Raw genomic sequence first — 14358 nt, forward strand, 5'->3', positions numbered from 1 at the left:
GGGTCAAACGTATGCATGTTTCGTATTCTGGTACTTAACAGAAGCTATCTGAGTACACCCATCTCTACCTCCACTGAGCTGATCTGAGGATACGCACTTCACTTCACACGCACGAGCAATGGACATTATCATCATCCTTATTCCCACACCACACTGGGAGATACTAAAATACTACAATTACCGAAAGGAGGAACGGAAAGGTCATCGTAAGACCATAACCATAGCATTTCACATCCATTAAAGCGAAACTGGGTCTAAACTATACTGCCATAACTGGAAATGGTGTTTCGGTCTGCTGGGGTTGCCATGACAAAACATGCTCCAGTATCTGCAGAAGACTGGTTTCTGGACCCCTGCAGATGCTCCACTCTCTAATGCAGAAGCACAAGGTCTTTGCATAAAACTGACCCACAGCCTCCCTATACGTCCACATTTTAAGTTACCTCTAAGTTGGTTCTAACACCCAATACAGCGTAAATACTAGTAAACAGCTGTTACACTGTACTGTCTAGGGAATAACAACAAGATACGTGTTCAGTAGAGACATTAAATTTTTTTCCACATATCTTCTATTCACCTTCTGTTCAACCCATGGACGTGGAATCTGCAGATATGGAGCGCCAACTGGACAACAGATGGGGTGGCTGCAACAAAAGAAATGTCTCCCAGTTCTGGAGGTTAAGTTTAAGGTCAAGGGTCAGCAATGTTAAGTTTCATCCTGAGGCTCTCCTCGGGGCTTGCGTGCATGACCTTATCTAACCCTCATCACCACCCAAAGGCCCAATCTCCAAATACCACCACTCTTGAGGAAAAGAGTTCGACATAGAATTTTGGGGAGTGACACAAACATTTGAGTCGACATAAATGATATCTTATATTTTCTTTTAATTTAATTTATTTAATGACTGGTAAAATTAAACATTTTAATATGTTCAATGGTCATTTATTTTTTCTTTTTAAAATGGTCTGTTCCCAAGAATGATCCAACATGGAAAGCAGGCCACACAGTAGACTCATGGAATGACAAATGCCCTAAACATCACTCTGGCCTCAGAATCAGCCCTTAAGGCATTCAGATCTGGCTAAAAAGCCCATTAGAGCATTTCAGGCATGGAAAGCCAAGACACTGTGGCATAAATTGACCTACATAAAAGATCTCTGTGAGATCCCAGTAGAAAGAAGGGATAATCAAAGAAGAAGGTACCTCTCTATGAAGGGAGGCGAAACTTCCACTTTGACTATGGCCTTGTCTAAATAATGTCGGAGTTAGTGGACTCAAAAGGCTTCCAAAGCCTTAGCAGCTCATGACAAGAGCCTCAGGTGATCACTGATGTCATAAATAAGAATGTCAATTGTTAACTCAACAACAGGAGTCACTGTGCACTTGCTCCCCATGAAGGATCTCTGTCCTTAATGAGTTGTACTATGAGAATTAATGGTAAAACCAGTCTTCAAACAGTACTTTATACTTTGTGTGTGTGGGTGCAAACTATTGAAATTTTACTTAGTATGGAGTTGATCTTCTGTATATAAAGATAATTAAAAATGAATCTTAGGCCGGTGCTGCGGCTCAATAGGCTAATCCTCTGCCTGCGGCAACGGCACACCAGGCTCTAGTCCCAGTCGGGGCGCCAGATTCCGTCCCGGTTGCCCCTCTTCCAGGACAGCTCTCTGCTGTGGCCCGGGAGTGCAGTGGAGGATTGCCCAAGTGCTTGGGCCCTGCACCCCATGGGAGACCAGGAGAAGCACCTGGCTCCTGCCTTCGGATCAGCGCGGTGCGCCGGCCGCAGTGGCCATTGGAGGGTGAACCAACGGCAAAGGAAGACCTTTCTCTCTGTCTCTCTCTCTCACTGTCCACTCTGTCAAAAAAAATAAAAAAGAAGAAGAAGAAGAAGAATCTTAATGAAGAATGGGATGGGAGAGGGAGTAGGAGGTGGGACAGGTGTGGGGGTGGGAGGGTGGGTATGGGGGAAGAACTGCTATAATCCAAAAGCTGTACCCATGAAATTTGTATTTATTAAATAAAAGCTTTCAAAAAATAATAAAATAAAATATTCTTTTCTGATTTCACAGTTCAAACAGGAAGTACAAAGGATGAGTCTGGAACACCCTCACCATATCAGAAAGAAAGGAAGCTAGCAGACTCCTGCAGGCTTGTCAGCATTCAGGACTGACCTGAAAGAGCGTCAGAAGGACAGCGGGAGCGGCATGCGGCCATGTGGTTAGGACATCACTTAGGACGAGAGCATCCCATCTCAGAGCACCTGGGCTGCTCCCCACGCCAGCTTCCTGCTAATATGTGCCCTTGGAGGCAACCCGTGATGGTTCAGGTAGCTGGGTTCCTGCCACCCGAGTGGTAGACCTGGATTCTACCTTCAGTTGTTGCTGCATTTGGGGACTGAACCAGCAGACAGGAAATCTCTCTGAATTAATCAGTCTCTCTCCCCTTCCCTCCAACTATCAAATACAGAATCAACAAATAAACAAAAATTCAGGAGAAAAAAAGGACAGTAACTTCAATGGAGTGAAACACACATATATGCTGACAGAGTTCACCCCACCCCCACACACACCAAAAGTGGGGGAGGGGCCCCACATTCACCACCACTGGAGAATGCCAAAGGGCAAACTCACAACTTTGACAACTGATGAATCTAGGGAAATAATCAGGCACCTTCCACATCCTTCCTACACAAGGTAACCAAACAACTGATTCCGGTGATTAGTTTCTACTTCTTACTTCAGCATATGACAGAATGATGGAATTAGAATGCAACACTATGGTAAACACTCACGACAATCAAAGAATGGTTGCTAATATCACAAGAAGAAAGAATTAAACAGAACATACTTCCTAATGGAAAGAATTCTGCTCACCAAAGGAAAAAAAATATCTGGTTCCTCTCATTCAGATTCTAGATCAAATGGACAATGAATAAGAAACACAGAAATAAAGGAACATATTCAACACTCCAGGAATGAAATCAGCAAACCAAGATTCAACAGAAAAGTGGAAAAAATGATTCCATGCTAAAAAGTTAAAAGTTAAATAAAAAGATCTGTTCATGATCTTAGTCCACATATAACAGGAATTTCAAGAAGTTTTAGTAAAACTGATTTTGAAGGTAAGTTTAGGGGCAAGCATTTGGAGCAGTGGTTAAGACATGGCTTAAGATGCCAGCACCCCATTATCAGAGAGCCTGGGTTTTAGTCTCAGTTCCACTCCAGACTCCAGCTTCTTGTGAATGTGCACCCTGGATGTCCATCAGGAGGTTGGGCCCCCGTCACATTTGGAAGACAGGACACAGCTCCCAGCTGTGAGCCCAGTCTTGGCTACTATGGGCATTTGGGAATGAACAAGATCATGGGAGATGGATGTCTGTCTCTGTTTCTGCATCTCAAATAAAAATTTTAAATTTTTTTCTAAAGATAAATTTTCCGCAAAAAAAATCTTGAAATATAGTTTTTCAATAATGCACGTTTTCCACGAACTCTTTGAAAGGCCTATATATTATACAACCTATGTATGGGGTACACGTGTGTGTTATGTGTGTGTAGGGTGTAATAAATATTTGATACTAAAAACTGTATTTTAAGGTGAAACAACAGAATTTTGATTTTTAATTACTTACTATTTGACACACAGAGAGAGAACAAGGCCCCATCCACTGGTTTACTTCCCAAATACCCCCAATAGCCAGAACTGTCAGGTGGAAGCCAGGAGCCAGAAACTCAAACCAGATCTCCCATACCGGTGGGCAGGCAGGGACTCGAGTACTTGACCCATCACCTGCTACCTCCCTGGGTGCTTTCTCTGACTTTCAAATAAGCTTTTAGATAAAGGTTAAAATGATACATTTTGTTATGTATATTTTACAACAAAAAAGCACGCTTAGTATGTTAATTTTAGTAACCAAATTAACACTATCACAAACTAAAAGAAATCTGACATTTCCATGACACATTCCTCGCAGTCTAAGGCCAAATGTGCAGTTTCTGTAAGGCTCTGGGAACACTGCAAATACTTCCCAGCCTCCTAACCAGGAACCCACGCAGTAACCACATCACAGCATCTCACGGAAGAGGCTCCACTCCGTTTTCACATGCACTTTACAAAGCGCGCGTGGAGTTGGGCCACTCACTCTATCTTCACTCTCTCTCTCTCCACAAAAGGGAAGGGGCGAGAGAATGCGATGAAACTGCCTGAATTCAAACCTGGAGAGAAGGCCCGGCCTCACGTTCCGCCCTGCAAGCCGCCCCGCGCCGGCTCGGAAACACCACCTTTCCCTGCCACTCAGGGTCTCCGCGCCAGCGCTGCGTGGTCCCATCCAAACCGGGCTCCAGCCACCACCCTCCCTCTACGGGTTAAAAGAAAAAAAAAAAAAAAAAAGAAAAAGTCCTATTCCATTTTCATGGGGGAAAAGTGAGAATGACCGAGTGTCACTCGTACGGCTCCACGTGACACCCAGGAAGTGCAATAGGACCCACGTCCTTTGCAAACGAAGAGGCCGTGGGCTTACAGCAGACATAGTAAACACAGGATGGCATCACTCCGCCGGCACTTGAGGAACCATGGCTTCCTGCTCGCCTTCCAGGTCTCAGAGCTCCACGGTGTTGGGAACGTTCTCCTCTCTGATTCCACCTCATTCCCACGCGCGCCCCAGCCTAGAGGCCAACACCTCCCCCATCGCATGCGAACACTGCCACTCGTCCCAGCCCTGCCACTCCTAAAGGAAACTCAGGAACTCGGTCCCCCCCCTCACCCGGATGAGTACTATCCCTTACACTGAGCTGCTATTCATAACGCAGTCACACATCTCCACCAGAGTAGACGATCCCGAGAGGGAGCCACGTGGGACGCTCCCAGCGCGAGAACGGGGCCGTCGGCCTCCGAGCCGCCCAGCCCGGGGGGCGGCGAGGGTCCGGTGGCTTCCCGGGCCTCCCAGCTGCCCCCCGGCCAGACACACCGTTCGGCTTCCTCCAGCCCTCGGGAAAGATTTCCTCCGTGATACGGGGAGGGTTCCACGAGCATCCGGTAAGACCCCAAAGGGCAGCCGAGCCCCCCAAAGGGCGAGGTCCGGGGCGCAGCGCCCGGCCCCCGAGGGGAGAAGTCCTGCAAGACTTTCCCCATCACCTGGGCGGCGCACGGCTGCCCAGCTGACAGCAGCCCCACTCCCTCCCACGGAGGTAGCCGGCCGAGGGGGCGTCGCGACAGCACCCCCGGGGGTCGCCTCCCCGCCGAGCCCCCCCCCAACCCCCCAGGCGGGTCAAACTTTGAATCGGCCGCCGGCGCGGGGCCGAGGGGCTGGCGGGGCCGGGCAGGAGCCCACGGCGGAGGCGCCGGATTTCCAGGCAGCTGCCGCGACAGGTGACCCGGCCGCCTCGCAGACACCCGCGGCGGGCGGCGGGCGGCGTGCGGGGAGGCAGGCCCGCGCGGTGGGCAGCAGGGAGGGAGCCCCGCGCCCAGACGGCGGGAGGAAGAGGAGGAGCACGCCCGTCTCCCCGGGGAAGCCGTTCTCGGGGGTTTTCTGTCTCTACAATGAAGAGCGGGGAGAAAAAAAATGGCTCCAAGCCAGACGCCTCCTGATTTACACACACGCACACACACGCAGACTCCTCCGTCGCCCCGCTTTCTCCCACGCCGAAACAAAGGCTGGGGGGAGCGGAGCGCCGCCGCCGCCCGGAGCCCGGGCTCGGACGCGCTGGCTGCGCCGCGGCCTGCCCCCGAGCCCCCCGCGCGGCCCACCCGGCTCGCCGGCCGCCCGCCGCGCCCACCACGCCCGCCGGCGCCCGGGCACCGGGCCCCGCCGCCAGGGGACACCCGCCCGGCGCGGAGGGCGCTGCGGGCCGGCGCGGCACCCCGCCCGCCGCGGCCCCTTCCCGCGGCCGCCGCGCGCCTCACCTCCCGGGCGGCCGTGGCGGCGGCCCCCGCGGCTCCCCCTCGCCTCTCCGCCTCCGCCTCCAGCAGCCCCGCGCCGCCGCCGCCGCCACCGCCGCCGCCGCCGCCGCCGCCTCCCCCCCGCGTCTCGGCCGAGTCTCCGCCTCCCCTCAGCCGCCGCCACCGCCGGCCCGGCTGCGCGCCACGTGACCGCGCCACGTGACCCGGCGCGGCGAGCGGCGCCTCCCGGCCAGCCCGCCCGGACCGCGCGCCGGCCGTTGGCTCTCGCTGGCCGCCCAACCGCCGCGCCGGGGCCCGGGCCCCCGCCCCGCCGCGCTCGCCTCGCGGGCTGCCGGGGCCCGAGCCGCCGCTGCGCCGCGCCACCTGCCCGGACAGAGCCCACGGGCCCTCGGCCCGCGGCGCGCCCACCGCGCGGGACAGCAGTGCAGCCAGCCGGGCCCGGCCTCCCTGGGGCCCCCGCGACCTGGGTGCCGTCCAGGGGCCCCCGCGAGGCTCCTCAGGGACGCGCTCGGCGGCGGGCCCGGGACCCGGCTGCTTCTCGGGGGTCTCACGGAGGAGGGACCCCGGAGCCCCGTCGGAGCTCCCCTGGGCCGGGCGGGTTCGCAGCCTTTGTGTGGCCCCGGTCACATGGATGTCCTGCGAAGAAGCAAAACTTTGGGCATCTCCCCTTCGTTGTCCGTCTCCGTCAGGTGCAGAGGACTTGCGTTGCTGATTGTGTGACTCGGGCCGTTGTATGTCGTGTAAAACGATTTTTCTTAAGGCAGCATCAGCACCCTTTGGTTGGTTGGAGGCACAGAGCGCCCTTAGCAACGAACCCTGGGGCTCAGCACTGCTTTCTAATTTGCCCATCCACAAAAGTTTTCAAATCAGTTTCAGATTTAACAATTCCTACTCTGAATTTTGTTAGAAAAAAAAAAAATTGGTCTGAGTCGGTTAAATTCTGAAATGTCATGCCTGTGGTTTTACAACTGTTGATGGAAGTCACTTAGAATTTTTTAAATAACATCACAGAACCTTTGTTTGTTGACACAGTACTCGATGGCTGCTTATAGTGCACTTAGAGCAGTACTGCGGGATATGGACTCTTCAAAAAAATGTATTGGGGCTGGCACCGGCAACCCCCATGGGCACTGGTTCGAGTACCGGCTGCTCCACTTCTGATCCAGCTCTCTACTGTGGCCTGGGGAAGCAGTGGAAGATGCCCAAGTGCTTGGGCCCCTGCACCCATATAGGAAACCTGGAAGAAGCTCCTGGCTGTAGGCTGCTGTGGCCGTTTGGAGAGTGAACCAGCAGATGGAACATCTCTCTCTCTATCTCTGCCTTTCAAGTAAATAAATGAATCTTTAAACAAGAGAGAGAAAAAATATTTATTTGAAAGGTAGAGTGACAGGGACTGTCACTGATTCACTCCCCAAATGCCTGCAACAGTTGGGGCTGAGCCAGGTCAAAGCCAGGGACCCGGAGGTCTCCCTTGTGCTGGGCAGGAGCCCAAGCACCCAGTCACACAGCAGGAAGCTGGACAGCAAGCACAGAAGATGGGACTCAAGGCAGGCACTCAGAGGTGGGATGTGGGGGTCACAGCCTGCTGTGCCTCAATGCTTGACTTGATTTTATTTTATAAAATTTATTTTAAAATAGGATATTTGCTTCATACATAAATGCACATAGATATAATGCACTTAATGGAAGCATTAATATCAGCATTTCTTGATACCTAAGAAGATTATGTTTAGGTCTTAGAGTACCTTAAACATAAAAGAGAATCTTAAGTCAGTGTACTGAGTATTACGCTCCATTTTCATGCTCAGCGTTAGGCTAAATACTGCGAGAAAACCAAAGGAAGACCGCACCATGGCCCTTCCCCTCAACAGAATCACTTAAGCATGAACCCAACATTGGTCAAGGTTTCTCTCTCCCGCTACTTCCCAGGGGTGCTCACGCGGCAAAAGCAGCTAAGACACCACTTGAGATGCCTGCCTCCCCATCCGAGTGCCTGGCCCCGCTGGGGCTATTTCCAGGATTCAGGGAATGAGCCAAGGAATGGCAGACTTCCTCTCCCCTCTCCCCTCTCTCCTCTCTCCGTATCTTCCTTTCAAATAAATTGTTTAAAAAGTTGTAACCCTCACACACACATTAATTGTAATCAGCAGTCTTCTACCATCATCACAGTTGCCCGACAGGCCTATGTTTGTTCAAGCATCGTTGGGCACAAAAAGTAGAGCCCAGGGCCGGCACTGTAGCGCAGCAGGTTAAAGCCCCAGCCTGCAGCGCCAGCATCCCATATGGATGCTGGTTCTAGTCCTGGCTGCTCCACTTCTGATCCAGCTCTCTGCTGTGGCCTGGGAAAGCAGTAGAAGATAGCCAAGTCCTTGGGCCCCTGCACCCTTGTGGGAGACCCAGAAGAAGCTCCTGGATCCTGAATCAGCTCAGCTCTGGCCATTGCGGCCAACTGGGGAGTGAACCTGCGGATGAAAGACTCTCTCTCTCTCTCTCTCTCTCTCTCTCTCTCCCTGTCCCTGTCCTCTCTCTGTGTAACTCTGACTTTCAAATAAATAAATAAATAAATAAATAAATAAATAAATCTTTAAAAAAAAAGTAGAGCCCACCTTCAGAAGAACCATGGGGTCCCACAGGTTGTTTTCTGCCTCTGTGGCCTTTGGGGCCAGTGTCTTCACTGAAGTCCCGGCCCTACCATTTGCTAACAAGTAGTGACAGGAATGATATTCCTAACACTGTGTGTTTAATCACTCCGATAACAGTAGCTACCTCACAGGGCTGCCGGAGAGAATTAAATGGAGTAACTCATGTCGAGCAGGTTCCATGCCTGACACATGGTAGGCATTCCATCAACAGTAAGGGCCAAACTGTGCCTGTGGGTCCTTGCCTCTGTTCTGCTTCTCCAGAACAGATCAGACGTCCCCCTCTGCTCTGCCCCATGAGGTCTACTCTCTTCTGCATTTTCAGAGGGAAAATGGTTTCCCTAAGACCTTTGACTTGGAGGCTCATTCACAGTAGCCCATTAAATCTACTGTGGATCTGAGTGTTATACTATTTTTTAAAAGTATATTTATTTGAGAGGCAGAGAGAGAGAGAGAGAGAGAGCGCGCCTATCCACTGGCTCACTCCCCGAATGTCAGCCAGGCCGAAGCTGGGAGCCAGAACTCCATTAAGATCTTGCACGTGGGTGCCAGGGATGCAGCTGCCCGAGCCATCACCCGCCGACTCCCATGGTCTGTATTAGCTCCCCGCTGGAGTCAGGAGCCAGAGCCGGAATTAAACCCACATAACAATGGGATGCAGACATCTCAACTGGCTTGTTTTTTGTTTTGTTTTGTTTTAAGATTTATTTATTTATTTGAGGCCGGCACTGTGGCGTAGCAGGTTATGCTGCCGCCTGCAATATGGGCATCGGTTCAAGTCCCTGCTGCTCCACTTCTGATCCCTGCTCATGTGCCTGAGAAAGCAGCAGGGGATGACCCAAGTGCTGGGGCCCCTGCAAGAGATCCAGGAGAAGCTCGGCCTGGCCCAGCCCCAGCATTGCAGCCATTTGGGTAGTGAACCAGCAGATAGAAGATCTTTAAAAAAAAAATTATTTGTAAGGCAGAGTTACAAAGAGAGCAGGAGAGACAGAGACATCTCTTCTCTGGTTCGATCTCGAAATGGCTTCAACCAGCAGACTCCAGCCCAAGCCAGGAGCCTGGAACTCCATCTGGGTCTGCTAAGTAGGTGACAGGGGCCCAAGGACTTGGTCATCTCCTGCTGCTTTCCCAGGCTCACTGGCAGGGAGCTGGATCAGAAGTGGAACCGCTGACATTTGAACCAGCACTCATATAGGATGCTGGCATCCTGGAGTGTGGGGGTGGGGTAGGGACTGGGGGGTGTTTAACCCATTGTACGGCAACACCAGCCCCTTAATTGGTGTCTTAAGCACCAGGCTAAATGCCTGCCTGCCTGCCTGCCTGCCCCCATGAATTTTTTTAATTCTGACTATGAAATGAGAGGGGTTTCCGCTTACTGAGAAATCCGAGGCCATTGGGAATCAGGAGGGAGACTGGGCACGGGGAGCCTTTCCCCTGGCCTAAGAATTCCCTTTGGGTTGTGCTTCACCTAGTTTTCAATTGTAGAGTTTTAAGCAACACACTTGAAGAAATCAAAAGCAATCCACTGTAACTGCCGAAAGATAAAGCCATGCATCTCACCACTTCATTATTAACTCTTAACTAGCTCCACATTCGGGTTTGAGAAAAACTTCTTACTGCCCGTGCTAGCTCCCAGGCGTCCCGAGAGACAGCGGGGCGTCTGGTTCAGCTCCTCATTGAGCTCGGAGGCCTCCAGGAACCAGCACTCCAGCGTCTCTTCTCACCAGGCCTCCTCCCTGCCTCTCTGTCCCTGCTGTCCTGGTGGCCGCGATGTGGAACGGGAGGAAGGAGGTCGGAAACTCCACACTCTTCCTCCCTGAGGCTCAGTGTCAAGGGCGCAGGCTGGCCCTGCCAATTCTGACTGCAGGGACGTGAAGTCGCTGAGAGGAGCAGATGGAGGCTGCGGTTGCACACGGCCCTGTGTCAGAAGGAAGCTGGCGTGGAGGGGCGAGGGGTTCCCTGCTGGAGTCGTCTCACACCTCTCTGGGAGCTGCATGGAGCTCAAGGCTGAGGGCTGAACTGGTGGGGTCAGGCTGGGAGGTGGAGCAAGTCAGTGGGAGTGGCTTCTCTAAGATGTCAAGCACCTGCAAGACATTGGTTCTATCTGTTTGACGTAACCTGTCTTTATACCTTGTTGTGTTGTGTTTTAAGCACCACGTGGAAGAACGAGTCAAAACTTCTGAGGAAAAGCTAGGACCCAGGTCTGGGTTATGGTCAGTCACAGCATGTGGCGACCCGGCGAGCCTAGCACATTGCCGCGCCTGCGCCTTCCCAGCCCTTGTTCCCTACACAGTCTGTAAAATGCAAAGTGGGCGCTGGTCCCTGACCCCTTCCTGCTCTAAATCTCCAGCTCTTTCAAGGATGCTCACTGCGGAGGCCCGCCCTGACCCGTGCCCGCCATAGTTCGAAGCCTTTACGCTAACCTTCCACAATGAATAGAGCGTTGTGTTGTTCATATATTTAAATATATATATCGAATATATATTATATATACACACATATACATATATATCCACTAAGCCATGTGGAAGTGAAGAGGCTAATTTCAAGGGAGTCTGGGACATGACTGCATGCAACTATAGGCCCAGTGGGCTTCTTAAAATGTAAACTCTCTGGGCAGGCCTTGTTCTACACCGGGTTAAGGCACCACCTGCATTGCCCGCATCCCATATAAGCACCAGTTCCAGTCCTGCCTGCTCCACTTCCAGTCCAGCTCCCTGCTAATGCACCTGGGAAAGCAGCGGAGGATGACCCAAGGGCCTAGGCCTCTGCCACCCACTTGGGACAACTGGAAGGAGTTCCAGGCTTCTAGCTTCAGCCTGGCCAAAGCCTGGCACTGCAGCCACTTGGAAGATTTCTCCTCTCTCTCTGTCTTTCTGCCTTTCAAATAAATAAATCTCCTTTTAGGGGCCTGGTGCTGCGGTGTAGCAGGTAAAGCCGCCACCTGCAGTGCTGCATTCCAGATGGGGGCTGGTTTGAGTCCCAGCTGCTGCACTTCCAATCCAGCTCTCTCCTATGGCCTGGGAAAGCAGTGAAGGATGGCCCAAGTCCTTAGGCCCCTGCACCCACATAGAAGACCTGGAAGAAGCTCCTGGCTCCTGGCTTCGGATCGGTGCAGCTCCAGCCATTGTGGCCAACTGGGGAGTGGATCAGTGGATGGAAGACCTCTCTCTCTCTCTGCCTCTCCTTCTCTCTCTGTGTATCTCTGACTTTCAAATAAATAAATCTTTAAACAAACAAATAAATAAATCTTTTTAAAAAATGTACCAAGGTGAGTTTGCTGGGCAGAGACATCCCCGCTTATTTTCCCAAATTTTCATTGATAATGGTGAATGTTGACAGGCACAACTCAGGCTTCATAACTAAAGCTCTGGGTGGTCTGAATGAACCGTGCCTGCGGAAGGCTGGGTACTGCACCTCCAGGTGAGGAGATGCCTGGGGCTGCTGCTGCCATCTGGTGACAGTGGGCCTCAGAGCAGGCGAGGTCCCGGGTCCCGGAGCCTCCGAAAGGGCCGGCCTGTCTACCTTGTTCCCTGATGTGATGCGTGCCCCTGTCACTTAGAACGTCTTCCCCGTAGTGTCAGTTCCCACTGAGCCCCAAAGACCCCAAAGACCTTGACATCCTTTCCGTCTGCTTCCTGGCCTTGGTGGATTAGTGGCACTATTAACCAAATGAAGACACTGAAGACCTCAGACAGAACTTAAAAAAAGAGATCCAGAATAAAATGTGATGAAAGTGTCATTCATACCTGGATGGTATTCTCGGCTCCTGGCCTCCAGCTAGCCCTGCTGCGGCCATTGCAGGCATTTGGGAAGTGAACCAGGGGCTGGCGTGCGGCGCAGTGGGTTAGTCCTCTGCCTGTTGCGTCGGCATCCCATGTGGGCGCCGGTTCTAGTCCCTGCTGCCCCTCTTCCAATCCAGCTCTCTGCTGTGGCCTGGGAAAGCAGTGAAAGATGGTCCAAGTTCTTGGGCCCCTGCACCCGCATGGGAGACCCAGAGGAAGCTCCTGGCTCCTGGCTCCTGGCTTCGGATCGGCGCAGCTCCAGCCATTGTGGCCATTTGGAGAGTGAACCAGCAGAGGTAGGACCTTTCTCTCTGTCTCTTCCTGTCACTGTCTGTAACTCTATCTCTCAAATAAATAAATAAAATCTAAAAAAAAAAAAAAAATGGAACTCACCCAGCAGAAGGGAGCACTGTCTGCCTATCACCTTTCTCTGTCTCCAAAATAAAACAAATACATACATAAATTTTTAAAAAATGTATAAAGGAGTGGGCATTTAGCACAGCAGGTAAGACACCACTGCTGCTTGGGATGCCAGCATCCATATCGGGGTGCCTGGGTTTGAGCCCGAGCTCCACTTTCTGGTCCAGCTTCCTACTGATGTGCTCCCGGGGAGGCAGCAGAAGATGATGGCTCCAGTACCGGGGTCCTGCCACTCACGTGTGAGGCTGGGATTCACATGCAGGCTCTCGGCTTGATCTGGCCCAGCCCTGTCTGGTGTAGGCATCTGGGGAGTGAAGCGGCACATGGAAGATTCCTCTCTCTCTCTCTCTCTCTGCCTTCCAAATAAAATACATTTTGTTTTAACTTAAAAAGGTGTCACTAAGTTAACAAAGATGAATAGCACTCTAAAGAGCAGATGTTGAAAACAGAAAAAAACATGGCGAAAATGTATTAGATATCAAATACACTTAGGAAAGTAAGCCTTCTGATGAAGACTATGCTCCCACCATTATATTTCTAATTCATAAAATTGTTAATGTTTACGTAAATACTAGCCATTTTCCATTTCACTCAGTGAAAAGCTTAGCTTTTGGAACTGCAAGCTTCGGACTCTGAAAGTAACGTTGGCTGACAGCACCAGCTGATATGAATATTAAGTCATACTCAGATTATTAAGGCTGCTTCAAGCCGGCGCCGCGGCTCACTAGGCTAATCCTCCGCCTAGCGGCGCCGGCACACCGGGTTCTAGTCCCGGTCAGGGCGCCAGATTCTGTCCCAGTTGCCCATCTTCCAGGCCAGCCCTCTGCTGTGGCCAGGGAGTGCAGTGGAGGATGGCCCAAGTGCTTGGGCCCTGCACCCCATGGGAGACCAGGAGAAGCACCTGGCTCCTGCCTTGGGATCAGCGTGGTGCGCCGGCCGCAGCGCGCCGGCTGCGGCGGCCATTGGAGGGTGAACCAATGGCAAAGGAAGACCTTTCTCTCTGTCTCTCTCTCTCTCACTGTCCACTCTGCCTGTCAAAAAATAAAAAAAAGACTGCTTCAAAGAGAATCATTGGATAGACTATCAGTAATTTTTGTTATAAGCCACACAGAGGAAGTGAAGCTCCAAAAGTCTCAGCATTTTCGTACTATTTAAGTGTCAGACCTCAGCGGTGGGCAATAACCTACCTACACTGAGAAAACCTCACAGCCACGCAATCACGTAAGGGTTGTGGACATTGCACAGAGGTGGCTAGCTGTCCCCCATGAGCCCTTGCACACACTAGAGTAGTGACGAGGACGTCTGTGCCTAGCCAGTGACTGTATTTCCCAGTACCTTCACCTGGATGGGACTGACATGTGCCCATGGAATGTAGACGGAAGTGAGGTGTCTCACTCTGGCCGAGGCAGTAAAGAAATGGGGGGCACATCCGTCCTCTTTCCATGCTGGGCACCCAGAGGCACAGAACTTGAGGCCCAAGGAAACAGAACCAGCAGATGGAAAGGGTCTGGCTTACTGAGCCACTGGTGGTGGAGAGCTAACAGCCAAGAAGCATCCACATAGGACGGCCAAAATGAATTAGACCGGGTTAAGCCTTCGGAAACCGTCACTAGGA

At 52.0% G+C, this 14358-nt stretch overlaps 1 protein-coding gene and 1 long non-coding RNA gene across 6 annotated transcripts in view; one reads left to right on the forward strand and one right to left on the reverse strand.

The window, feature by feature from the left end:
* The window catches only part of TULP4 (TUB like protein 4), a 248201-nt gene extending 242161 nt beyond the window's left edge, over window positions 1–6040 (reverse strand). For 2 of the 5 annotated variants that reach the window (XM_051855194.2, XM_051855187.2), the window contains exon 1: window positions 5903–6040. The gene's annotated coding sequence lies outside the window, so the exon portion shown is untranslated. The remainder of the gene's footprint in view (window positions 1–5902) is intronic. The other 3 variants (XM_070073328.1, XM_051855188.2, XM_051855193.2) reach the window with 2 other exon arrangements.
* On the forward strand, window positions 1372–4366 carry LOC138849558 (uncharacterized). Its single transcript, XR_011388437.1, has 3 exons — window positions 1372–1438; window positions 2074–3125; window positions 4174–4366. It is a non-coding gene; the product is annotated as an uncharacterized lncRNA (long non-coding RNA).
* Window positions 6041–14358: the final 8318 nt, after the last annotated feature.

The sequence above is a fragment of the Oryctolagus cuniculus genome, chromosome 5 (genome assembly GCF_964237555.1).
Source record: "Oryctolagus cuniculus chromosome 5, mOryCun1.1, whole genome shotgun sequence".
NCBI lineage: Eukaryota > Metazoa > Chordata > Mammalia > Lagomorpha > Leporidae > Oryctolagus > Oryctolagus cuniculus.